We start from the raw sequence: 26543 nt of genomic DNA, 5'->3' as shown, positions 1-26543 counted from the left end.
AAACCAGGGGTGTCAAATTCATTTTCGCAGGGGGCCACACCTGCGTCGTCGTGGTTGCCTTCAAAGGGCCGAATATAATTTCAACTCACAAACAATTAAGGAGTAGTCACATTTATAGTCCTAAAATTACATTTGGTCCTTTGAAGGCAACCATGAGGCTTATGTGGCCCCCAGTGAAACTGAGTTTGACACCCCTGTACTTCTGGCTACGTAATTAATTAATGTAAGGAAGAGAGTGGACGCAACTTCTTAAGGAAATATATGCTAATCTGCCATAAACATAGTTATGGATTCAGGGGGAAAATAAAACAAACACATATACACTGACCTCTGAATATTTATAGTATACAGTAGTTTTGACTAATGTAGTTCAATATTATTCATACATCAAATATATTGATCAATTGCACAATATTTTATGAGTAGTAGTTATATTAGTTTTAAGTAATGCTTTTCCTCTTATCAACTCATAATTATATTTCAGCATGTAGTACTTGTTGTATAAGCAATTACATAAAGTATCTCTAAAACATAATGCAATAAAAAACACCATATTAAAACTATAGCATTATGCCCTGGCTGATGTGGCTCAATGGATTGCGTGCTGGCCTGCAAACCGAATTGCACCGGTTCAATTCCCAGTCTAGGAAACATGCCTGGGTTGCAGGCCAGATCCTCGGTAGGGGGCACACGAGAAGCAACCACACATGGAAGTTTCTCTCCCTCATTCTCCCTCCCTTCTCTCTTTAAAAATAAATAAAATATTTTTAAAAATACCATAATATTACAATACCAGCAAAGTATTATTTACACTGTGTGATCTGCTTGCTACTCATGTGATTCTCATCCTTTTCATACTTCTACAGATAGAACCATTCTTTTGTACTTTATTCTTATCATATCCATGCTTTTTTCTAAGCAAAGTCAAGTTTTTTCATATGTACATGCATTTTTCACTAAGCAATGTTGGATTCATTTTTTAAGAATTTTAGTGCAAGTAAAATGGTGTCATACTATAGTTTCCTGCAGCTTCTTGTAATGTATTGAATGTTTTGTTTCTAAAATATATTCTTTTTTGCACGTAATTGTAGTCTATTCATTTTCCTTACAGTAAAATATTTCATTGTATGACTATATCAAAATATCCATCCTTTAGTGTTTGTTTCTAGCTTCTACTTTCACAGTGCTTCTATGAAAATCTACACACAAATCTTCTAGTGCACATGGCCTATATAGAGTATTCCCAGATTATGCCACTCAGTGCAGAATTGCTGGGTTGTAGGAAATGCTGACCTCCTTAAAAGAATACCAGGTTGTGTTACAAGTTGTAAAACCTACTATCAGAGTATAAATTTCCTCACCAAAGTCAGAGCTGTCAGGTTTCTTAACTTTGTTCCTCTGGGAGTAAATAATATCTCATTCTGATGAGATCCCATTTGTTTATTCTTTCCTTTATAGTCCTTGCTCTAGGGGACATATCAGTAAAAATGTTGCTGGAAATGGGAGGGAGGGGGGAGGATGGGGGGTGGGATGGGATGGGAGTAATAGACAGAAAACTGTACTTGAAAAATAATTAAATAAAAAAATTGGAAAAAAATCTCATTCTATTTCTAATTACCATTTTCCTGTTTACTAGTAAAGTGGGTCATCATTTTTTTTGTCTCATTTACCCATTTTTCTATTTGGTTATTTTCTTTTGTTGCATTTAGAAAGTCTGTACTTTGTCACACTTTTCTAGCAAGGTTTATAAACAATTTGAATTTTAAATACATAAATCAGGTTCCCCTATCCTTTAGTAGGGATCATACTCAAGTTTAAAATTAGTTCAGAATCTACTTCATTAGCATATCAAAACTGCTAAAATGTATTGAAATTATCCTATACCCATGACACTGTATTCCTGAGTACATATGAATCTTCTACTGGACAATTCAAATAGTAGTCATTTATCTGTGCATCAGCCATGTATCAAATAGATGAATATAAGTCACTTCCCCCACCAGATCATAGTACCAGATTGTAAACCCTCTTGTAGGCTATAAATTAAGAACTTTGAAAGGAACTGACATGTGGCCTGTACAAGAAAGTTTTTAGGGCAGATGAGATTTTTATTTTCAGCCAAAAATGAAAAATTCTTGCAATAGCATAACATACACAAAAATTAAAGTTTTTAGCAAATTCCCTTTGAGAATTTTTATGTGTTCATACAATAGAACTTTATTACACTTCTTCCTTTATTTCTAACTCAAGTTAAGGATCACTGAAAATTTTCCTTAAGACATTTTTATTCTTTTACTCTTTCTTACCATCCTTGCATTGTTGGAATCTAAAGATATAACTTTTTCAAGGTTTATCATCACATATAATTAATAAACGTTCACTCTGTTCTGAGTCCTGTGCACAGACCTCCTATGTGTAATTAAGTAGATTAAGTAGGGGGTGAAAAAACCTACTTGGGGTGACTTACATTAGGCCCACTCTTTAAAAAATACTGCCCGTTTCCTGTGATTCTTCTAAAAATAATTACTTTCTACAAGCAACAAAATACTTAGTAAACAAAGTAAAGCTATATTAAAATATAGAGTTGCTTTATTACCGTCATTTTTTTTAAAGAAAGACACTGGTTTTTACACAGTAGATTGTAAGTTATTGCATTAAATTTTCTGAAACTCAGAAAATTGGCCCTTGTGTGCGATTTTTCTAGTATGAATCTGCATACTAGAAAATATTCATTCATGATAGTTTTCTATATGACACACTTTTTATTAAGATAGTTTAAGAAGATTAAGAGATATAAACATATCTTATATTCTTGCCTACCCATCCCTTCTCCCTTAGGCCCTTATTTGAAAAGTCCTCACACAGACATCCATCAAGTCCACTTACTTTGCAAAATACTTTAGCTTCAAAGAGTTATCCACCATCAAGTGCTTCCCCCCCATTTTAATATTATGTGTATTGTGAGGAACATGTATTTTATGTATTTCTGATCACTTACACTGAAATCATCAAAACGTAGGTGTCTCAAGGAGAATTTTACATTAATAATTGAGCTTTTCCAAAAAAGGTATTTTCAGTGCATTTCTTTCAGTTTAGTTTTTGTTTCATTTACTTTGTCTGGCCTTTTTGCTGGTTTGACTTTTCTTGTTGGAAAACAGGAAGTGAATCCTTGCCAAGAGTAGATTAACCAGAAGAGCAAACATGTTGAATTTAGTTCACCATTGCAAACGGGAATTTTGAGTGCATTCAAAAACAGATATGATCTCTATTAATTATATTGTTTGGGTAAAAATAGAAACTCAGGAATGTTAGAAGGCTAGTTTTCTGCATGGCCCATTTCTGAGCACCGACCCAGTTTCTGTCCTGTGGACTCATGTCCCTCACATTTTTCTCTGCTGTCCTTTCTCCTGACTTATTTGTGGGTACAATAGACCAGGGGCAGTCTGGTGAAATACAAGCGGCAGCTTAAGGTAAACATCCTTTACTCATAAGAAATTATTTCCACATCACCTAGGTTTTCTGCTTGGCATTAAAAAGAGAGAGAGAGAGAGAGAAAGAGACCCTGCCCATTTTTGTAATCACCTGCCCTACATTTGAAATAACAAAGGGCCTCTCCTCTTGCCTGAGTGTGCCATGCGCTGTGCTGTGATTTATGACCTGAGCACCGGACACTCTACGAGCACTAACAAGATGGCCCGCTGCGTTTGAAATATATCCCCCGAAGGAAAGCAAGCACAGCTTTGTGATATAAAGCCTTGTCAGCACGCAAGGAATTAAACACATGCCAGTTCTAACTTTTCTTTTTTCTTTTTTGCATTGCATTTAAGAATCGCTAAAACAGGTTAAGATCCGTGGGTGGACAGGATTCCATAGATTAGGCCAAGGCTCTAAGGGGAATCCTGACCCTGAGAAAAAGGTGCAGGGCTATTTGGCAAAACTTCAACGTGGTTTCCACTAGTACATGACAGAGACTCATTATGGGCTTGGTGTTGCCTGTAAGCTGGTTTCGCTGCCATCAACTGCGAGGCCAAAATGCCTGGTTCCAGATGCTCCCACCAATTGACCGTAAAATTGCTATGCATTTCTGGCCAAGCCCGAGATTTTAAAAGCCCCCTCCCCCTTTCCTCAACACCCTACCCCCCAATTCCCTCTAAAAAGCTGCTCATTATTCTTTCTCTGCCCCCTGATCTCAGCAAAAGAAATACTTCTGGAATCAATTAGAAATGTCTGCCCTTGATGAGGTTTGCACGTGAGTTTGGAGTTGTGAGGCTTTGATAGCGGCAGCCAACAGCTGCAGTTTCAGGTGGTAAAATCTACGAAGGAATTTTCCAGGGTTTATTTACCATCGTAAAAATTTTAAAAATAGTCAAGACAACTTGAGAGACTATCTTATATGCCTTTGAAAGTGAGGTTAAATTTAGATTATGTATTTATTTTATTCACAAAGAGCAAATTAGAGATCTCTTGTTTGGGGGTATCCTTCCATTGCTTTAATAGATTGTGTCAAATTGTTATAAGTACTTGAAATGCAGGGTCTCCTTTCCGAAGGTTAATGTTGAAAGAGCATCTGTTATTTCTTCTGTCATATTAATTGCTTGACAAGTAAAGATAGCCAAGGTTAATGGAAATCAGAACTTGTCCTCTGAAAATAATGTGAATACTGTGCAATATATTGGCCTACTCTCTAGCTAAATGTATATATGTTAAATAAAAATTTACAGTAATTTTTCTTTTAAACATAGCTATTTGGTAACCTTTTATTAATGTTTATTTAATATGACACTGTAAATTTTTTATGTTTACGTGTTCAATTAAAATACATTAGCTATTGCAGCATGAAAATGACATGATTTTCCTGAAGCCAAACTGAAAGGCATAGTAACAACCCAGGTATCCAAATTATCACTTAGCTCTTTCAAGCACATGATGCTTCCTTTCCTTGAATATCTGAGATGCTTCTTGGAAGTTGGCTTCCATTTCTCCTGCTGGCTAAAATTCAGAGACAGCTTCAGGCATTTATTTTTATCACTAAAATTTTCACTGATGCCTTCGAGAAATGCTACCAAACAATTTTCCCCCAGAGAATCACTATTATAGAATTTTAGTTTTCAGAACTACCTCTTACCTCTATAACTAAATGAATTTTTAAGCACTTATTATTTTCCCTTAAAGTATTGCCATGTTTACTTTTATAATGGTAGGGGGTAATTTGTGTTTGGTAGTATCTCCATATTTAAAGGTGACAAAGAGAAGTTTAAATTTGCATTTTTAATGAGCATTCTTTGTACACATGCAAACATTTGCCCACTAATCAGTCTGGTTTCCAAAGTGAAGTTTATTAAGGAGTAAGCTACATGGGTAAATAACTGTATTCACCTAAAATATAGTATAAATCTATTATATTCATGGAATAACTTTCAGTAGGCTAAAAAATTCAGTGACTTAGAATACTTAATATCCTCATGCATGTCACAATGTGATAAAGATTAAAAAGACATATTTTACATAATAATTTCTTGGGTAAAATTGCACACTACCAACAAGAGAACAACTTTTTTAATTACCATCTTTCAAGAACCATGCCTCATTTTTTTCCTTCTCAATATCCTCCATGTGCTCTGCACGTCACTGGTGAACCAAGCTTCCTTTTACTGAGTCAAACAAAAAAACAAGCTACAGGCAACCTTTAACAACACGCTGGAAATCACTTCACTGTGATCAAATTGTTACAAAAAGGAAAAGCTGGCTAATTTGTTCATTCCTCTTCTCTGAGATGAAACATCCTGTGTGACAGCTTTTCCTAAGCAAATGTTCGGATGGAAGAGCAAACTTGGCTGTTTGGTATTGAACTGATTGACAGTTGAAGCATTCTCTCCAGGGCAGAAGTGGAGATCTGCCCTCTCTGACTCTCAAATATTAGGTGTCCTGTTAGGTCTCAGGTGAGACTGCAAGCTCACTAATAACCATGTGGTCTGTAACCTCAGAAAGAACATCTAGCTGGTGGAAAACCACTGTCTGACACCTCACTTGCTGCTCCTAAATTTGAAGTTTAAGTGGCCTCATCTCTGCATGCTTATAGGAAGGATCAAGAGGGATTTACTGATTCAGATTCAAACCTAATAGGGTTTTCCACACAGTTTATGCTGTCATTTTTATTTCTACCAAAATTCGGTTATTTCCATGGGTTTTGATCTAGTGTATAGCACATGAAGGTATTGCCTCTCTTAAATTTTGTTTGTTTATTGCACTGTCAGACACTGGCTGGGCCTAGCTTTATACGAGTATTTAAATTACTTGTGATGAGATGGAGGAAAAATTGGATTCATATTCCAGACATATGCTGTTCTGAATTAACAATGTGAGGAAAGTCACTTAGTTCTCAGTTTCACCATCTGTAAAGTCAAGGGAATGAAGTGGATTTCTAAAGTTACTTCATTGTTTAAGATTTCATACTGGCTGTGTGATTTTAAGAAAAAAACAGATTAAATAGTTGCTATTGGCTTATGTTCATATAATTAATTTGCTAAGAAGAATGAGATTCTGAGGAATCTTTGAGTGCTGAAGAGTTGAATCTGTGAGATTTTTCAGTGCATGGTGTATGAGAATGTAAAAGACAGGACTAGGATAATTATGACACTAATTGTGCTTTGGGAACATTTGACTGGATCTCCATATAATCACCACCCTGCTCTTTTCAAACTGCAAGTCACTCCAAACGAATGAATCATTGAAGTAGATTTTTGAAAAAACAACAGTTTGCTCGCTATAAATCCATCTTCCAGACAAGTTTTCTGACTGGTAAGGCTAGAGCTTAGAGGAATTCCAGACCGGTGGAAATGGAGTCAGGTCATTGGAGCGGAGCCTGGAACAAATTCGTGATTGGGAGAATATCAGATATTAGAATCCTAAAGCCAGTATCTTTGATGTAAGTGATGGCAAGTCCTTAAGAAGGTTGTCTGAGAATCCATGGGCCAAAAACTGACGATAGCTCTCTGCCCAGAGAATGTTATCAACATTCAGCAAGATTAAATTATTGTCAATGTGTCTAGTGTAAAGGCAGCCAGAGGTATATATTTCTTCCACTTAGTTCTCCTAAAGTGTTAATTTTAAGTCACTGAGGTATCACTCGCAAAAAGAAGTCTCCGTATGAGACACAGTGGATGTCTCGGATAAACGTGTGGAAGTGTTTAATGAAAATGCATTGAGCAGATAATTTAGAGAAACTTTAAGGCTTGGTCTTCCATTTTTTGTTGATGACAGTGTGTGTGGAAATCACAAAAAATTATTTCTCTCAGTTTGCTAAACAGTCTTCAGGAGATTGCTGAAGGCTATGGATAAGTTTATGTAAGATTTCCATTTACTTTAAATCCATCCCTAACAGAAGTAAAATGGTAGACTTATTTCGACTTGCAGTGGTGTTCCGTCCCGCGGAACAGTCAACTGGGGTCCCGAGTCTACCTGAAACGGATGAATAGGGATGGGAACAAGAGGTGCGAAGAAAGGCAGCAAGACAAAGGATTCTGATCAAGCTGCAAATTTTATTTTAGGCGGGGCTATTATATAGGGGACAGGGGAAAAGGGGAGGTGGTCCTGATAGGTTGTCCTGTGCATGCTTACTGCATGCTCTTGGTGACGGTTAGTGGGTGGGCGCGTGATCAGCATCTTGATTGGTAGTTAGTACTCGTGATCAAGGGATGCCCCCAAGGGTGGGGGCTACCTGGCTCGGCTGCCTCAGCCAAGCCCTCCTGGTGCTATCTTCTTGAAAAGATTGCATCCGCCGTCTTTAGGCCCCAACGCAGTGGTACTTTTCACTCGGGCTTATTCCATTATTTCAGAGGAAAATCTTCAAGTAATAGGGAGGGAAATATTTTACTCAAATTTCACTCCAGAAAATATGGCCCTAAAAAAGTAGGTTCTCTGGCTCTAGAAATACACTAGTGTTGTAAAGAAGCAAACAGACAGGAATTTAGCCAAAACTGTAGTAGAATAATACCCATTAGAGAATACCTGTTTAAAAAATACAGTACATTTCAAGACTTTCAATTTTACTTAAAAATTTAAAATTCATGTTATTCTTTTCATTCAGCCTTCTGTCAGCCCATCCTTAATTGTTTTATTTTGACAATGGTAATTTCATGTATCATTCAATGTGCTTTCACTTATTTCTGGCCAGCATCATTCTAAGCATGCACTTGACATTAGTATTATATAGATATGTTTGGTGGGAGATTCTCTAAGAGAGAGAATATAGATGAATGAGTTCAGGTATCCATCCTAGTCAGGATGGAGTTGGGTCATTGGGATGTTGGCCTTTGGAGGAAAATTGGACTTTGAAGTGCTCAACTATTCTCCTTGGGTTACATACAAATCATAAGGGATTTTACAAGGCGATGCAAAAATAGGTTTATAGTTGTGAGTATGTGGAGCACAGAGTTTATTCTTGTATTATGACTTATTAACTATTGTATTATTTTCTGTATGAGCCATGTAAAACTGCTTGGCCCCACCCTGTATTTACCCCCACTTCTGCAAAAACACATTTGTAAAACATTATGCTATATATTATTATATAATAGAATACATGCTATAATCACAATAATTATATTATAAAACATTATTATAAAAGCGTTATTTTGAATGCCAAAGGTATTCTCGACTAAAAATGTCACAAAGAGTAATAGTTAACCTCAGGAAAATGTCTTTCAGAGTGAGAACTCTGAGTGAAATTTATTTTGTAAGAGTAAATGCAAAAGAGGTTATAAGGGGTTACTTTTGACATAAGAATAGGTCTGATATCCCAGTAACAGTCTTCCTTTTGTATTCAGGTGGGAGGATTACAGACTTTGTTTTACTTAGGTGCCTGACAGTGAGCAGGGTCTGCGAAAAAAAAAACAAGGTTCATAAGCGAAATCCAACCTCTGGTTGTACTTGGTTTGACCTGCACTGAACTATTTGCTTTTTATTTAAAATTTGATAAGTTGCACACATTTTTAAATGAGGAGACTTTACAAACCTGGATGTATGGTTTTTCTTGAATAATTAAAAATTGTGGCCACCTCGAACCTGCATTCCCTCAAGACATCGGTGAGTTGGAGCCAAGGAGCAGTTTGAGTCCATGAATGGGCATATGGGCAGGGTTTGATTTTCTCAAGCTGTGGGCATCAAGTGGGAGAGGCCAATAGATAGCTCGCATGTGAATCCTTGTAACTTTGTGCCATGGAATAAAATACTAACCCCGGCTGGTATGGCTCAGTGAGTTGAGTACCGCCTGCAAACCAAAGGATTGCTGGTTTGATTTCCATTCAGGGCACATACCTGATTTGAGGGCCAGGTTCCTGGTTGGTGGTGTGCAAGAGGCAACCGATGATGTTTCTCTTACACATCATTGTTTCTCTCCCTCTCTTTCTACCTCCCTCCCCCTATCTCTAGAAATCAATCAATAAATCTTTTAATGGAATAAAATCCTAGATTTCATATTACAACTTAAAGAAGTATGTCTAAACTTCAAGATGGAAATAAATAGAAGGGTAAAGTGCTGCTCTCAGCTTTCTTCGTTTGAGCTATTTTAAAATTGGGAGAAACTTAATCATCCTTTTTGGCACTTTATAGATATGCCCTATGTCTAAGAGATTGAGTGACTGGCCCAGAGTTACAGGGCTAGTGAGGACCAGGACATGGATCTAGGCCCTTCAGTATTTGTATACATACGTGGTTGTGTGCACATAAAATTTTTCAGGAAGTACACGCACAAAGACACACACAGTAACAGTGGAGTCCTCTGGGGAGAAGAATTGCATAGCAGGAAGGCAAATGAGAAAGGGAACTTTTCACAGAATCTTTGCAAGGTTGATCCATGTGAATGTCGTACTCTACTACATATTTTTAAAAAGAACCCATATTGGCACTTCAAAGAATAATTTTTTCCATAAATGTAAAAGAAATACATATAACACATAAAACCATGTAAATTTAGATACAGAAAAGTTACTTGAAAATGCACCTTGAACTTAAACAAGTGGGTCTAATTTTTTAAAAAATAATAAGATACAGTTTAGTTCAGACACGTTTTTTTTTTTTTTTGCTTATAGTCAACACTAAAATAACTATTTTTCCAAGGCCCTATGTCGCATATGGTCAAGTCATTTTTTAGATTTTAACTCTTAAATAAATTAAAAATTAGCAACTTGTCTAATATCTAATTGTTGGATGTTATTCAAGTATAACTTTTAAAATGTCTTCGTCTTTAAATAACTGGGGAGGATTGAAATAAAAGGGTTACAATGCAGTATTCCCCTTCTCTAGGAGTTATGCAAGAAAGAGTACTTAAAGTAAATTATCCCCATAGCTGTCAAATAAAAACTGCCTGATGAAGGAAGATTAACAAATGTCATGTTTTACCATTGAATCCTAAGCCCAGAACCCTTGAAACACTTTGTAATGTTTAAATATTGGAAATAGGTGTTATGAAGAAATGAATATACAAAGCCCAAGTTATTTACTAACTGAAGTCCAGAGACCTAGACCAAATAATGCCGTTACCTCTTTCCCAATGGAATTTGAGTGATTACATCTGTCTTGGCAAAAGTGGTTTGGTTTATCTTAATGTAGAGTCCATGTAATGCTTATATTACATTGTTTACATTGCTGATTGAAAGCTAATATATAGAATATGCAGTTTGAGATGCCTGTTTCTAGTTTGAAATGTATAGTTTAAAATGACAAAGAATTCTATCAATGGGTTTTGAAATTCACCTGAATTTAACACACCTTTTTAAAACTACATCTGCTGAGATTCAATATGTTTCTTTCTATTAAAACAAAATATATTTAAATAACTATTTCTTTGGTTATAAGAAAATGTTCAACTATATTGAACAACAATTACACTAGCACTTTTAACAAGAATTAACATTTTATTACTAAAACATTGGTGTGTCATTCACCTTACTTGGATTTAATAGGCCTGTCAATAACTTGCATACTCAACAAATATTCAAGAGTACCAACTTTGTCATAGCATCATTAACAGTGGATAGGAACAAGGACTCTGGACTCATACACATTTCCAGTCAGACCCTGACTTTGATGTTTACTAGCTCTGTGACTATGGGCAAGTGTGTAAGCTTCCTGGGGATAATAATATAATTGTTGCAAGAATTAAATGAAATATTGTGTGTAAAATGCTTAGGGCAGTTTTTACCACACCATGAATATTTAACCATTGCTAGTTCCTAGAGTCTGAAAATAACAATATGGTGGAAAATGTCAAATGAGATATTATCCCAGTCTTTAAGACCTGGGAGCAGATGAGCAAACAAACACATAATTCCAGTGGAGCTTGATAGATGCCATGATAAAGTTAAGCACACTCTGAGAGAAAATAGAAGAAAAACATAAACAATTTATCTGTGGTGAGTGATAAGACTTCCTGAGTTGGTGGTGTGTGTCTTAAGCATGAATGGAAGTTTACCAGCTGAAGGACTGTGAGAAAGTCCATTTCGAGTAGACCAAACATCTTGGGCCAATGCCTGTAGGTGAGAAAATTTCTGCCATGTTGGAAAATTGGCAATAGTTTTTATGGCTGTAGGGTTAAGCGAAAGTGCAAGAACACAAAGAATGATATTAGACAAATGAACAGGAGCAAGAGCAGAAAAAGATATAGAGAGAGTATACATAAGAAGTTTGGAATCTGTCCTCAGGGCATTGCCTACCGTGGTCATTGAAGAGGTTGTAAGCATAGGAACTATTTGATTAGATTCTCAGTTTAGTAAAATCACTGAAATGGTTTTGTAAGGAAGAAATCAGTGGGGAACATAAGAAAGACAAAACACATTAGGGATTTATTTTAGTAATCCTGGTGAGATGTAACAGTATCTTGAATGAAGATAATTGCTCTAAGAATGAAAGCATAGAATCAGAGACTCAGAGACTCAGGGAAGCATAGACTCAGAGATTTAGCATAGCTTATCTCTTTCTTTGCATCTCAGGAGAATGACAATCTTACCAGCAAAATAAACTAATAGATATAAATGAGTAGAATTATTTTTAATTTGGGTAAAATGTTGAGAGGTGCTTTAAGTTTAGAGATTTGACCAAAGAAAAATCATCATGCCAGTCAGGGAGCCCTGCTGTATTGCTAATGCCAAAATCTTCTCTCAGAAGCAAAGAAAATAGGGCTTCGTATTCCCAATGTCAAATTAAGGTATTTTTACTAAGCACATTAATTCTAGATCTGAGATCATTACACCTGTTTCAAAATTAACTATGCTCATAAGTTTGCTAGTAAATGTCTCTTTAGCTTTGTGGAGAAAAGCCCAAATTCTTTAAGGAAATTGTAATTTCCTTAAAAGTAATTGTAATTGTGTGTGTGTGTGTGTGTGTGTGTGTGTGTACATATATATATATATATATAATTACTATATATGTATTAATTTATTTTATAAATATTTAGTTTCTAATATGTGTCATGTACTGTTATAGGTGCTTTGTATATCAGTGAACAATAATATGTATTATTTTCTAAATCTTGATTAATTCCTAAGCTTGGAATTGTATCTTTTTTTATACCACCCAAGTTAACTGTAAAGTTGCTTCTTTTTGTAAACTCCTAAATCTGTAAGAAGATACAGATAACAAGTATCTTCCAGTGAATTTTATGGGTGGTTAAAGGAAAAATTATTATTTTTGAAATCTCGTTTCTATAGGTACATGGGTGAAGACAAATGTCAACTTTTAAACTGTATTTAAGGCAGGTTACCTGAAGAGTAAACTTTGTTCACTATTCTAGTACTAAGTAATAAATGAATCTCTCTCCTCCCCTTTTATGATTCAGAATCATTTTTGAAAGGTATGCACTAACATCAACACAAATTTTGCAAAGATCTAGTGAATAATATGACAGCAAAGTGAAAGTGGAAACTATGAAGCTCGTGTCATTTTCAACTGTATACAGATTTAGAAAAACATCAGTGAAGCGAAGCAAGGAGGTTGGTAAGGAACTGTGTAATGACTCAGAACTTTTTGTGTTCCTTTTGTAATTTGGCCCTTTGAATTATATATTTTTCTCGATGATAATATATCCTGAAAAACTAAGATATCATAAATGCCAAAAAGTAAACCTTGACCTCCTGGAGATTCTTTTCCTGGCCTCTTTCATTAAAAAAATTCTAAAGCAAAGATGTGCAGCTATCTGCTTTCCATTTCATAAAACTTCAAGGGATGCTGGTGTTAGGATAGTAAATGAGTTAAATATTTGATACAATATAGTGCATAGTTATTATAATATGGTATTTAAGCCTTAATTTAAAATGAAATAAGAATGAATGAACAAGTAGGGGGTTCAAGATCTCATTGACAGGCAATTTTCTATTGGATGTATTATAAGAAAAAGATATTGCTATATTGTATAATAAAAGGTTCATCAATTTCAAGGGTGTTCTTAGAATGCAACCCATTTTCATTTACTCTTCACAGAGCTTTTTATAACATATTATTATCTATACTTTTCAGATGAGGAAATAGAGGCCCAGAGAGGTAATTAACTTTTCCAGGATCATACAATTGTGAGTTATAAGGGTAGATATCAAACTTCCTTTCTGTCTGTACTTTTGCTACTGTCCTGTACTGTCACACAAAGAATAAAAACAATGACTGCTGTTCAGAATATTAACACATATGATTTCTTTCTAAATACATTTAGAAAGAAATGCCTATCATGCATTGCCTATCTATACCTGAATAAAATAAGCAATTTTTAAAAAGTCTGATCAGGACAGCAAGCCTAGTTCTCATGAACTCCTCAAAACATTTCCATTCTGAGCACTTTACTGATGACACTGCTTAAAGCCTTGGAGAAAATAATGTAAGGGTGACTTAAGGTTGCTGTTTGATTAACAGCAGAGGCAGGGGATAATGGGGGATTGGGGTGTTTACCAAAGAGATCATTAACACTAGATTTTAAAGATGAGTGAGGTTTCCGTAGGTAGAAAAGGATCGGAAGACATTTATGAATTCTCCTCAGTTTAATTTCAGAGTGACAACCTTGACCTTTCGCTCCTTCATTGTTCCTTCTCATTTCCACAGCGATGCACTGTTATGCATTTTATTCCTTCCTTACTAGCTACTTCTTTTCAGCTGCTGGAACCAACTTTCCTTCTGAACCTCAATTCTCAAAGGGCCTGGGCAGAGTTCAGTCTTCTTCCACTCTGTGTTATCTACCCTCAACGGAGGCAACTGACTCGGTCTCATGGGTATACATGCCTTCTATATGCTATTGACATAACACTTCATGTGTCTTTTCTGGTTTCTCCACTCACCTTCCCACTAATATCTCTAATTGCCTATCTATATCTGAAGGTGGAAATGTAACCATGGGAATAACAGGAGCTGTCTAAACTGAGGATATAAATTTGGGAGACATCCATTGAAAGATCCTTGGGAATTGATGAGTTTGGGCGGATAGGATAGGTTTCTTTTCTTAGTCTAACTACAAAAATGCAAACATGAAACAAATCCAAAACTCACTCATATTCTTTATTTGAATTGATTTAAATCTAATTAAAGATTATTTGTTTAATGATATAATGATTATTTCTCATTAAAACCATTTCTGTTTGAGAACTACCAAGTAGCATTACTTTTCAAAAACTGCACTCTAACCAATTTATACATGAGACATGACATTAGATAACTTGGTACCATTACCCTTTTTGATTCTTTATCCTCTATTAAACAGCTAGAATTCGACCTCCTACACCAAACATTGGTCTGCATGAAAGTAAAGATCTAACATATACATACTTCAGGGTGATGTGTCAGGTAGAGATGATTCATTTTGCTCAGTACATTTTAAATGAAAGAGTCGGTGTAGGCACTCGTGAAATCTGCTCTGTTTTTGAAATAAACTTCCTTTCATCCCTCTATTTGTTCCTTCATGTACACAGTCCATGATAAATTTATCTGAAAGTGGGTTTGATTTTTAGGATGCACAGAGCGCAAGGTCTTCTGGTCCCCGAGCAGGGGCTGCAGCAGGGGCAACGGAGGTCTGCGGATGTGCACACGTGGAAGAGTTTTGAAAGTACATCTCCATCAGATGCTGACCTTCAAATTAGACAATGTAGGAAGGTCAGAGCTTCACAGCTACCAAATCTGAAAACAGAGACACAGTGGCAAAATATTTTGTATAACATAACTTAAATGATTAAAATGAAATTATATATCCATTTTATCTACAGTTAAAAATAAACATTTGCCTATCGTAAGATTGTATGAAAATTCACCTTTTCTTTTTTGGAATGATAATGACAGTATACAGTAATCACAAAACTGTATACTTTAAAATAACAAATTTCATGTTATGTGAATTTCACCACAAGAAAAAAAAAGAAAAATAGTGCTGCGCAGAGAAAAAAGATTAAATCAACATATTAAAATGTCTACAGATTGTTTAAACAACAAAACTTTATTCATTCGCATACATGAAAGTATTTCTAAAGTACTGAGCAACCACCCCTCTCCATCAGAGATACAGTTTCTATGCCGTATTCCCTCCAGCCGGCCCAAGGCGCTGCGTAATTACCACCCCAGATCCTCTATTGTGTCTGCCTTGGAGCCTTCCGTCGTTTTCTTCAGTTAATTGCTGGAGCTAAGAATCCACTGGAGAGTAGCTTCCTCTTGCTATTGAAAGTTGGGAAGGTGGAGCCCAGGTGCTTTAATTTATCTGTCCACGGTCAAAGGGACAGCAATCTGGTAAATGTAAGAAACAGCTGGCCGGACTCAGCCAGTCGCGGCACTCAGAGACAGGTGGACAAAGACTGCTAAAGAGATTTGTCCCTGAGTGCCTGCCGCTGCCGCTGCCGCTGCCGCTGCCGCCGCCACCGTATTCTGTGTCCTGTCTTGCTATCAACTTTTAAGATCGTGCAGGGCAAGCAGGTGTGTTGTGATTGACCCTCCCATTTCCCCTGGCAGAATGATAAAGATCTCTTCCCTGGGGAGATGCTGGCAAATTTTGAAGGTAAGGGTGGATTTAATCCACCTTCCCACATGCCCCAAATCCTTTGCTCAGCTTGGAAGGTCTCTGACAAGGCAGAGATGAGCAGCCAGGGAGAATGTGGTCAAGTGTCCCCTTCAGCGAGGCTAAACCACAGGGCACACCCTTATTTCATGGCAGTAACTCCTGTCATTGCTTCTCTCCTTCTTATTTTGTCTTTTTCTCCTCCTGCGATGATTGATAATATAGATTATGTAATTACGAAATGTGCTCTGTAATTGAAATGTGATTTTTGGCCTAAGAACTTTCCTCTTGTGTGCTTCTGGCATTATTATTTAGTACTATTTATGGGCTTTGAATGAAAGGAGATTTGAAAAGAGTGGGTAAGCTGGACCCAAACTTCAGAAAGCCCGAGATCACAGAGGCTTCTTCACTGAAGCTCTTGCTCCTTATCTCACAGATTCAGAGAAGTGACATCTTGCTGTGACACCCTGATAAAACGACCCAGTTACTTCCTTTCAAGGAAACTTGATGTCATGTGACATTGTGATATACATGGTTGCATCTGTTTGGCTGCCCCAGGGAAGGAGCTGGAATGTCTGACAGCCCTGCACATGTTTTTAGATGTTGAAGTTCATGAACTTCAAAGGACCAGGTGTCAAAATGCTTTTGTTTATGCGGCTTGGGGAAATTACAGTCTCAGTGTAAATAATATCTAGGTCATCTTGCTTTGCTGAAATATGTGTAGGGCCTGATAAGAAATTAGTTGATAAATGCCCTTCTAATCATGTAAAAGTGCCATAAGCTATGACTTATTAGATATGAGACTCAACTGGAAATAACATGTAGTTTGGATTCTCTTTGACTTTCTTGGTGCGTATCAAAACACACAAAGTAGTCAAATTACAAATTCTTGAATATAACAGTCCAGACCCTAGAATCTGAAGAATGTGATTAATATATTCAATGGCACACGTTAAAATGAAAATTAAATTTCTCCATCATTAACTTAAAACACATAACTCCACAAAATATTTTTTATTCAACAGCAATCCTTAAACATGAATCAGTAAGATTAATTTTGGGATTCGAGATGAAGAATAACAAGTGGGTATGATGAAAGTTAATGGTGGATATTTTTTTCCATATTGAGTCAACCAATTTTATAGGAAAGAGCAGTGTCCGCCAAATTTAAAGAAAACAAATAAACCTTAAAATAGTATGGTTGCTTTGATTCAGTTGGCACTGAGATTCTCTAAATAAAGGAAAGAACCGGGTGGACATATATTTGTGGTGAGAGCATGGTTTCCAACCCCCCCACCCCAGTGGACGAGATGGATCTCTCTCGCTGTGGTAATTGTAGATTGAATGTGGTGGGAGCAATGGCCCACAGAAGTTTTTGATGTGTATGTGCGTTTGTGTGCATTGAAGTGACTTTTCACATGAATGCAAGGATTTCAATAATAGAGAGGACAAGAGTGGTTGATTTAGCCTGGCTTGGCATTTAGCTTTAAGATTACTGTATATTTTTACGGGGCCCCAGTTCTCTTCTGTATTTTGGAGTCGACCTTCTGTTTATTATCATGCATCTTCTGATAATTGGATGTATTTAAAAGCTAAACTAATTTCTCTATGAATTAGTTATAAATTTATATATGTAAATATATACATATAATTTCTACATTGCATTTAATGTGACTATTTCAAATAGCAAAGACTACTGTTAGATGTTGGTGAGAAATTTGAACATTATGAACGGCAACTGAAACCATAACTGAAGACAGGTAATATATAGAATGTAGCTTGCTACTGTATTATCTAAATTATGGATATGAAAGCTTAAGTATATTTATCTACACAGGCTGCAATAAATCTTAACAGTAACTGGTATGCAGAGAACATTTGAAAGGTAGAGCTGGCCAGACACAAGTCATTTGGCAATGGCCTTGCCTAGTATATATTTTCAGGCCCTGTCTGCACAAAGATGCTGGCACGTTAACCATGATTTCTATTCCAGGTGATGGATTTCTATCCAAGTAAGCGAGTGACTAAATATTTTCCGGTGGAATCTAGGCACCATAAAAGTCACTGAAGCTGAATAAAAAAGTTGTCGACCTTTCTAAAAAAGTAATTATGATAGCTTTGCGTACCACTATGACAGAAGAATTATTTCCACTTAGATCACCAAATAATGGAATGGGTAGAACCTAATTAGAAAAAAAATGTAACATGAGCATACTGCTAATATTTCTTTTTATCAGCACTAATGTATGTCCTATTGAAGTCTCACGAATTTCCAGAACACTTCCCAATCATTAACATTAACCGAATGTGGAGATTCTATATCCAACTCTATCAAAGAAAAGAAATCCAGGCTGAACCCCCTGAAAACCCAGGCCATCATCACTTCGTCTGATTTATTCTACACAAAACCAGTTAAGAAACTGAACACTTTACATTAGTTTATTTGTGTTACCCTAAGCAATTAGAGATGAATATGCCTTCCCAAGCGATACAAATGTGAGTCTCCCTTTGTGGCAGGTTGTTTAAATTTATAACATAAAGCTAGCATTTCCATCTCCAATAAAATCCAAACAGACATTTAATTTTGGTGCATGACATTTCTGACTAAAATGGAGCCAGAAAAGACTCTCGGACAGCTCTTATTGTTCATGAATTCGAACAAATTGGGGATCTGTGAATTTATAGCCAGGTTTTGCTCTACTATTGTTTAAAATAGCACACATGGAAAACACGCCATGGGTGTGTTGTAATTCAGCTTTAATGATGTAACACTTGGTTTCAGTCAATTGTTGGAGAGCTGTAAGTGACATTGGTTTTGTGCTTCAGACGTTGCATGTAACTTAGCAATTATAGTAAGCCTTTCAATAATGGCTGTTGGCGGGATATCCGCAAGTGAAGTCATAGCAATTTTGAAAGAGAAAGCTAATAAAAATACACCTGCTTGTAGTGGAAAGTGAGCCTTTAATATCTCTGCTTTGAAGTTGGGTGAAGCCTTTGGTATTAACTAACAGATATTATGATGTAGGAATAATCCACTGCCCCAGGGGAGAGCAAGGTTGAAGTTACAGCAGATTGTTATTTTCTAATCACCTACTTTTCAGTCACTCTGATATCACAAAAGGAGAATGGATTGAGGTGACACTTTTTTTCCTAAAATGCCTTCAAGATATTAATCTTGGAAAACAAATCATTGTAATTGTAAATATACAAGCTAGCACATACATATTCCTTAAATTAATCACAAGAACATAAATAACACTTTTTGAGAAGTGTTTTTTTTTGGTCAGAAACTTCAGAATGATTTGAAATTTTACATTCCCATATATCATTTCAAGAAGATGTTTAGAGTTTCAAATTTGCTTTGTGAGTCTTTCTTCCTTTTTTGCCTCTTTCCCTTGGCCACTTTTTAAGTCATTTATTGATAGTTCTACACATGTGAAAAATAAGAAATGAAGGTGCTTGTGAAATTTCCCTTTGTTTCATTTGCAGGATTACTGCTTCCAGGGATCCTTTTTGTTCTAGGTGAAGTGAATTCATGCCCTTGATACCTGGCTTCCTGTATACTTACCTGGGCTTTCTTGTAGTCTATAGCAACTTGTATGGGACATTTATCATACTGAGTTTATAGTAAATATTGATATAGTAAGAGCACTGGAGAAAGATCTTTTAAAAATAAGTACTGTTTATTTGGAAATTCTGCTACTAAAAAGGAGTAATAAGACCAAACTGTAATTATTTAACATTCCTAGTTATTTATTGCAATAATCTTTTTCACTATTAATTGTGCTGTCTAGATTAGAGTGAAATCATTTGCATCATCAGTATTTTCCGAGCACTTTAAATATTGATGGTTTTCTGTAGTTATATTTTTTTACAAGTGAATGTTTGAACCCATGGAATTAACTCCTTTTTTTTCTTCTTTTTTTTTCCATTTTAATTCAGTAGTGCATCTCTATAGAGAGTATCAAATAACCTAAAGGGTATATGCATTAGCACTTGGCAGGGCCACATTTGACATCAACATGCTAGGCGCACTGAAACTTACTACCAAGTTCAAAGTAAGTATATGGACTTTAAATTCCTTGTTAATGTGGTAAAGAATCAGCATCAAGGTGTTTGTTTTGTTGAAAGGAAGTCACATTTTACTTCTCATTTATGAAATGGACTTTGATGTTTCTTTAAACCAGAAGGGATTTTTTTTCACCCAGATTCATTTACTGTATCAGTTAAGTGCAATTTCATTTTGAAAATATTGTACAAGAAGTCTTGGTGGGGGGAGGGTGAGAGGGAGTAAAGTTGTCTTCTCTATAGAATTTCAGTGTGTAATTTGCATTTAACTTTGAAAGTGGATTGTTGTTGAGTCTTGACACCTGCTGGGGTAAGTATCCATTTCAGGCTACAAAGTGGTGCTCTGAAATAAATATCAGCAAGCTTGTTAAATTTTGTCAGGTGTATCATCACATTAGGAGCAAATATTATGGTAAAATAGAGTTGGATTTAATTTTCTGGTTATATGTTTGGGCTATAAGCTTTTCCTTCTAGGGGTTATGAGGAATTTCTACACCAGAGATATTTCAAGGTTTAAAAAAAAGAAAATAAGGGGGACTGATCCATTTAACTTTCACATGCCCAGAATGCATTATATAATTTATACAATGATTCTAGATATTGATTTTACTCGGTAATATCTGCCAGAGAATCAGGATATAAAAATATAGAGTTTTAAATATCATTAGGTATTCCAAAAGATGAAATGTATTTTTACTCTGCTGATAAATATAAGTCAGTTTGGTAAATAATTTTTATTTTGCGTAAGAGTAGCTAAGTTTTGAGTCTCTACTCAGTACCAGGTATTCTCATGGAATCCTGGATTTGTTTATCTCATTTCATATTGATTATTAGGAAAAAAATGTCATGTTTTAGGTTTGGACTTGTCCAAGGTCATACAACTACTAAATGGGAAAATCAGAATGCCATAGTAGGTTGGACCAGAAGCTGTAGCCAAGCTGGCTAAGTGAAAAGAGAAAATAAGGTAAAATATCAGAAAGAAGATATAATTAGAGAATATATTAGAATAGGGGAAACTGTATGTGAATCCCTTTGAATCCAATGCCTGAAGATGTGATCTCTTTCATTTTGATTTAGTGAAAGTTTCTGATGAGAAAGACCTTAGTCTCAGTGGGATTTGAACAGTTGAGATCAATTCAATTCCTTATGTATTGTTAAGTTCTTACAATGTACCAGAATCAGACAGAGTAGCCTGCCAATAAGGGAGAGGGGTCCTGACAGTAAGGAAGATTATCAGTGTCCAGTCAAGGTTTATACTCATTAACATCACACTACCTACTGCAATGGATAAACTCCAAAGTACCAGTCAGCAGCTTACAAAAAGAGAAGTTTTTGCTCACAATGTTAGTGTTCTTGTTTGGTGCGTAGTCCCTTATATGTTCTTTTAGGAACAGGGGTTCCTTCCAACTTACAGCTTCACTTTGCTCTGCATTAGGAAGGATGAGTAGAAGGAGAATACAAGATGGTCCACTGAAGGTTTCCGGGCGTCGGTGAAAGCGGCGCATATAAGCTCTGCTCCATTTCATGGGCAGGGGTAATCACACGCCATTCTTAACTCAAATGAGCCTGGGAAATGAGATCTAGCCCAGCAGAAGAGATAACTTGTTTCAGTGAGCACTTAGTCTTGTGTACAAATTGCAGAAAGCCCATATGGCAGTGCAGCTTTTCCTGACATAGGGCTTTCTATTCTCATTGGGTGTAGACACCTTGGGCCCTGGCCACTCACACGCAAACACCACACTACTTAAGTAGCACCTACCACCCTGTTTTTAAGTACATACCATGCACTACTCACCATATTAACCTCTTTAGATACATTTCCTCATTTTATCCCCAGAACATTTTAATCAGATATGTTACTCCTGTTGTAATTATTATGGCTGCATAACAAATTATCCTAAGCATCCGTGGCTTAAACAATAACAATCAGGAATTCAAGAAAGGCTTACCTGGGCGGTTCCGACTTGGTGTCTCCCTCACAACTGCACCCGAAGGCCAGTGGCAGCTGAAGCTACATAAAGGCTTCACTGGAATTGCAGTACCCGCTTCCAAGCCTCGCAAGATGGTGCTGTCCCTTGACCTGGTGGACTCAGTTCCTCCTCATGTAGACCTCTCCACTTGCTTGCTTACGGGTTTTTAAAACGGGATTCTGGTTTTCCCAGCTGAACAACGTAGGTGCCTAAGGGAAACCTATAATGCCCTTTTACAACCTAAATTTAGAAGTCCCTCACTGTCACTTTCCTGTATTCTACAGAGCAGACAGAGCCACTCCTGATCCGCTGTGAGAGGATCTTATGGAACAGTGTGTGTGTCAGAAGGTACAGATCACTGGGACCATTTTGCAAGCTGATCCCTATGCCTCTATTTGGCAGATAAAGAGGGTGAAGCTTAGAGAAAGCTGAAGTATATTGTCCGAAGTCACTTCACTTGCAAGCCCAGACCCGCACACAAAAATATTTCACTTTAAAATCTATGCCATTAACAATGAAAACACATGGTCTCTACGAGATGATCAAGTATGTGGGCATGTATTTCTCCCAGAAAAACGTGTAGCACAAACAAAAGTAAGCGCTACTATAGAAAAGAATTCAAACACAAAAATCTGATGTCAAGAGTGTTTAGTATCAGAAAAGTTCAAACTTCTTATCAACTCAGATCCAGAAATGATAACATAAGTGAGCGTCAAAAGTATGTTTTGGACATATAGATTGTATTCCAGTCATCAGTTCCTTTTTAGATACTGAAATTAGCAAAGAAGGAGGTGCTAGGGGAGAGTTGCCCTTAGGATTCAAATTCCCCAATTTCCAAAACGTCCTTTCTGAAACTAGGACAGTTGCCCCCTAAAATAAAGTTAATTTTTACCAGTGTTTAAGTGAGGCACAATTAATCTCTAAGCCTAGGATTCTATTATTTAGTACTAGTAGTAGACTGGCAGATGGATATATTAGTTTGATAATACAATGAAGTAATCCAGATGTTATTGGTAACTACAGCAGAGAATGGTGTTTAGAAAACTGTAGCCTCAAAAATATTTAGGAAATCATTCTATAACATTTTATACCTAAATCTACTATACCAACAAAATAAATGATGCCCTATAGTTTTATAAATTAGTCACATTTTCTCCATCATCCATAAGCTTCTTGAGGACAAGATACGTCTTGTTTTGTTTTTTGTCCTCTGGCCTTAAAGCACAATGTGGCTACTCCATTAATGGTAGTTTGGCAGCTCTTCCAAACTCAACAAGGAAAAGATGTTTAGGAGATACAGACCTCCCTTATGTCCCTCCAGTGAATAGCTTCTACACCATGGAGGTGGGTTTCAGTCCAAAGCCATCATTCCCTACCTTATGATTGCTCTGCTTCCCTCTCTATTAAAAGAAGGAACAGGAGAACTCTCACTTATTTGAGAGGATTCAATATGCTAACGAATAGAACATATCAAATAGAGATATCAATAGGTAGCAAAGTCTAGTGTTAATGAAGATTAATTATATAAAAATGACACCTGTTAGTTGCTAGGTTATTCCTCTCTGAAAATATGGAATTATCTCCACTGTTTCTCTGTCATTGTTATTTTTAAACAAATACTTTTTCATGAGAGAGCATTAATTATGTCCCTGGCCTGAGGCTGCATGAGAATAGACAATATTTTGTGCCTTTTGGGAGCTCCTGATTTAATCATGGTGGCTTTCTCCCTCTGCACTAGTAAGTATGAATTAGAGGTCCTTACAATGTCTCTTCTTAGATTTCTGAAATTTTTAATACATTATTTTCTCCAGTAATGATTTAACTCATTGAAAGAAATATTTAAGTGGCATAGGTAGGAGGCAGACATTGTCTTAGATTTAAAGGTACACCCAAACCAGTGCAAACAGAAATCAAAGCCCTCAGGGAGCTTCCATGCCAGTAGAGAAAGGCAGACTGTAGAAGTAAATTGATTTAAAAAAAATCTGCATGTTACATGGTGATAAGCTGGATACGAGGATCAACAAAGGAAGGCAAGGGAAGTGGAGGAGGAGTTGGGGGTTGGGGGAGGAAGGATTGCAATGGGTGCCACCAGTGCTCCCCGTGAACTCTCAGCAAACACCTGGGGGAGGTCACGGGGGGAGACAACCGTGATTTTAGGGAACAGGAATCCAAGGAGAGGGAAAGGGTGGTTCCAAGCCCCGCCGTGGGAGTGCAGTTGGTGCCGTGTAGGAACAGTTGGAAGGCCATCAATGGGAAGGATTGATGGGAGGAGAGAGGAGGAAGAGATGCGTCAAACAACAGAATCTATAAAAACTTGCTGGCGAGCATTTAAAATTTCATGAGAAACTATGGGAAATTTTGGAGCAGAGGAGTGATGTGACTTGACTTAACCTTTAAAAGATGCATGTAAACTTTACTTTTAAAAGGAGTATTGGTTGACTATGTTGAAATACAAATATAATGAGTTTTCTTCACCTGCCTAAAACCCTCCTGACTGCTCTGCGCATCCGGCATGCTATAATAAGATCCTTTGTGATTAGCTTCTCCTGCACCAGACTTTTCTTTCAATCCTGCTGATTCTTTCCTATCTGAAGAAGTGAGTTTCTCATAGTGCACTCCAGCCTGGGCCTGTGGGAAGAATCTCCATTCTTTGCTCTTCAGTCACAATCGTCCTTCATTTGCCTCAGTTTGTAATGGCTTAAGGAATCAGCGTATTATTTTATCTCAGGAGCCTTTCCTCTCTCCCTTTGACTTCCAAACCTTGTGTACCACACACATCACCTTCCAATATTCTCCCATTGTATTTTATACTTCCTATATCACCGTGCTGTAGTTGGCTTTTTTTAATCAGTTTTTTTCTCTCATTAAACTCCTGAGTTTTTTCCTAGCTTGCATTCCTTGGTATTCGGCCCTCCCTGGCTCAATGGCTGATACACTGCAGTTGCCAAACAAATGACCTTCATATGGGAGCTAGTATGGGAAACACTAGGAAGATGCCTCAGGCTCAGTCTGGTCATTCCCACACTTGCTTTTTTTCCTTCTGGTATCCAGGTCCACATCCTCTGTCTGGTAGCTGATGTATTTTCCCTACTAATTGCAAATATAAAACAGAAAATAGCGAAAATGAGATTTTAAAAAATGTTGTCAAAGAAGTGAAAAAAAACATTTGTTCATAAATAACTAGTGTGTTGAGAACAAAACTGAGTTGCCACCCACCCAGCCTGTAGGCATTTAACTAGACCAGCTCATAAACCAAGAGTCTCAGCCAGGGACAGCTGCTGCATGACAGAACATGAGACTCCAGTTTTTTTTGCCTTAGCAAAGTTACAAAATACTCTGCATTGTGAACTTCCAGGATTTATCAAAAACAACAGAAACGATTCACATTAACACTACAAACAGCAAAATCATGTTCTCTGGAGAGTCGTGAACTTTGCTGCCATTCACGAAATCTTTCCCCTCTTGGTCATCAGACTATAGTTTTCCAAAATGGTACCTGGCAATCTGACCAGTTTAATTCTTGAAGGCAGAATGTGCCAAAAGTCTGATTTTATTTCTCACCATGCCTTTTACACAAAGAAACCTTTCCTCCATCACTGCCCTACTTCCCAGAGGCCTCAAGATACAACCCATAACAAATTGATGGTATCTGTTTGTCTCATATGTATTTGAAGTGGATATTCATGGGCTTTGTTAAATGAAATTATTGTAACCACATATTGTAAGATGTGTATCAGTTCTGTCCAGAAGCTATCCAGCCATGTACTATGTAAAATAGAGACATTTATGGAAGATTTTACAAAATATAAGAAACATTGTACATAGGACAATGACAACTCAGTCCCCTTCAAAGTAGGCACCTTGGGACCTCACACAGTCCTCACAATCTCGATTGGCTGCCCTGTTGCATTTTCCTGGATCTCAAAAATGATCTGAAATCTCTTCCTTTTCAAAGGTAATTTTAGTTTTCAGAAAAGCTAGATGTCACAGTATACCAAATCTGGGCTATAGAGGGGCTGAGTCACCTGGGTGATTTGCTGTTTTGCCAAAAAATTCTACACAAGATGTGATGCATGAGCAGGCACATTGTTGTGGTGAAGCTGCCAGTTGCCTAAGCTGTGGCCTTCTGAATCACCCAAATAGTCTCCATGGAAAAATGTTCAAGCTTAACAGAAAATTTGATGCAGATTTGTTGCTCTACTTTGCTCAGTCATTTTGAATGTGACGGCCACACAGTACACATGCTCATTTAATGATGTCTACCATCCCTACTGACTAGTACAGTGAAGTCCTCATTGTTCACACATGTGATTTTAGTCCACTCTCCTTGACTGCCAGGTTACATCAATGTCATGCAAACTGTTCTTGTTATATTAACAGTGGCTTGGCTTTTTCCAGACAGGCTTCATAGATGATAATAAAAAAATAAATGTTTGATATGGTAAGTGATTCAGAAAAAAAATTTAAATAAAGCTGGAATAATCTTAAGAATG

The 26543-nt window shown here is 36.8% G+C and overlaps 1 protein-coding gene across 3 annotated transcripts in view; it reads left to right on the top strand.

Moving 5' to 3' along the window:
- AGMO (alkylglycerol monooxygenase) overlaps positions 1-26543 on the top strand; it is a 291203-nt gene that overhangs the window by 166554 nt on the left and 98106 nt on the right. The window contains exons 13-14 of one of the 3 annotated variants that reach the window (XM_037056256.1): positions 7660-7670; positions 11124-11134. The exons of the other annotated variants lie outside the window; for them this stretch is intronic. The gene's annotated coding sequence lies outside the window, so the exon portion shown is untranslated. Of the gene's footprint in view, positions 1-7659; positions 7671-11123; positions 11135-26543 lie in introns of those variants that run through there. 3 annotated transcript variants of the gene reach the window in all.

Source organism: Sturnira hondurensis, unplaced genomic scaffold, assembly GCF_014824575.4.
Source record: "Sturnira hondurensis isolate 20B ecotype Veracruz unplaced genomic scaffold, ASM1482457v3 Scaffold0008897, whole genome shotgun sequence".
In the NCBI taxonomy this organism is placed as follows: domain Eukaryota; kingdom Metazoa; phylum Chordata; class Mammalia; order Chiroptera; family Phyllostomidae; genus Sturnira; species Sturnira hondurensis.
The sequence above is the reverse complement of the archived record's forward strand: the minus strand, read 5'-3'. Positions and strand labels throughout refer to the sequence as shown.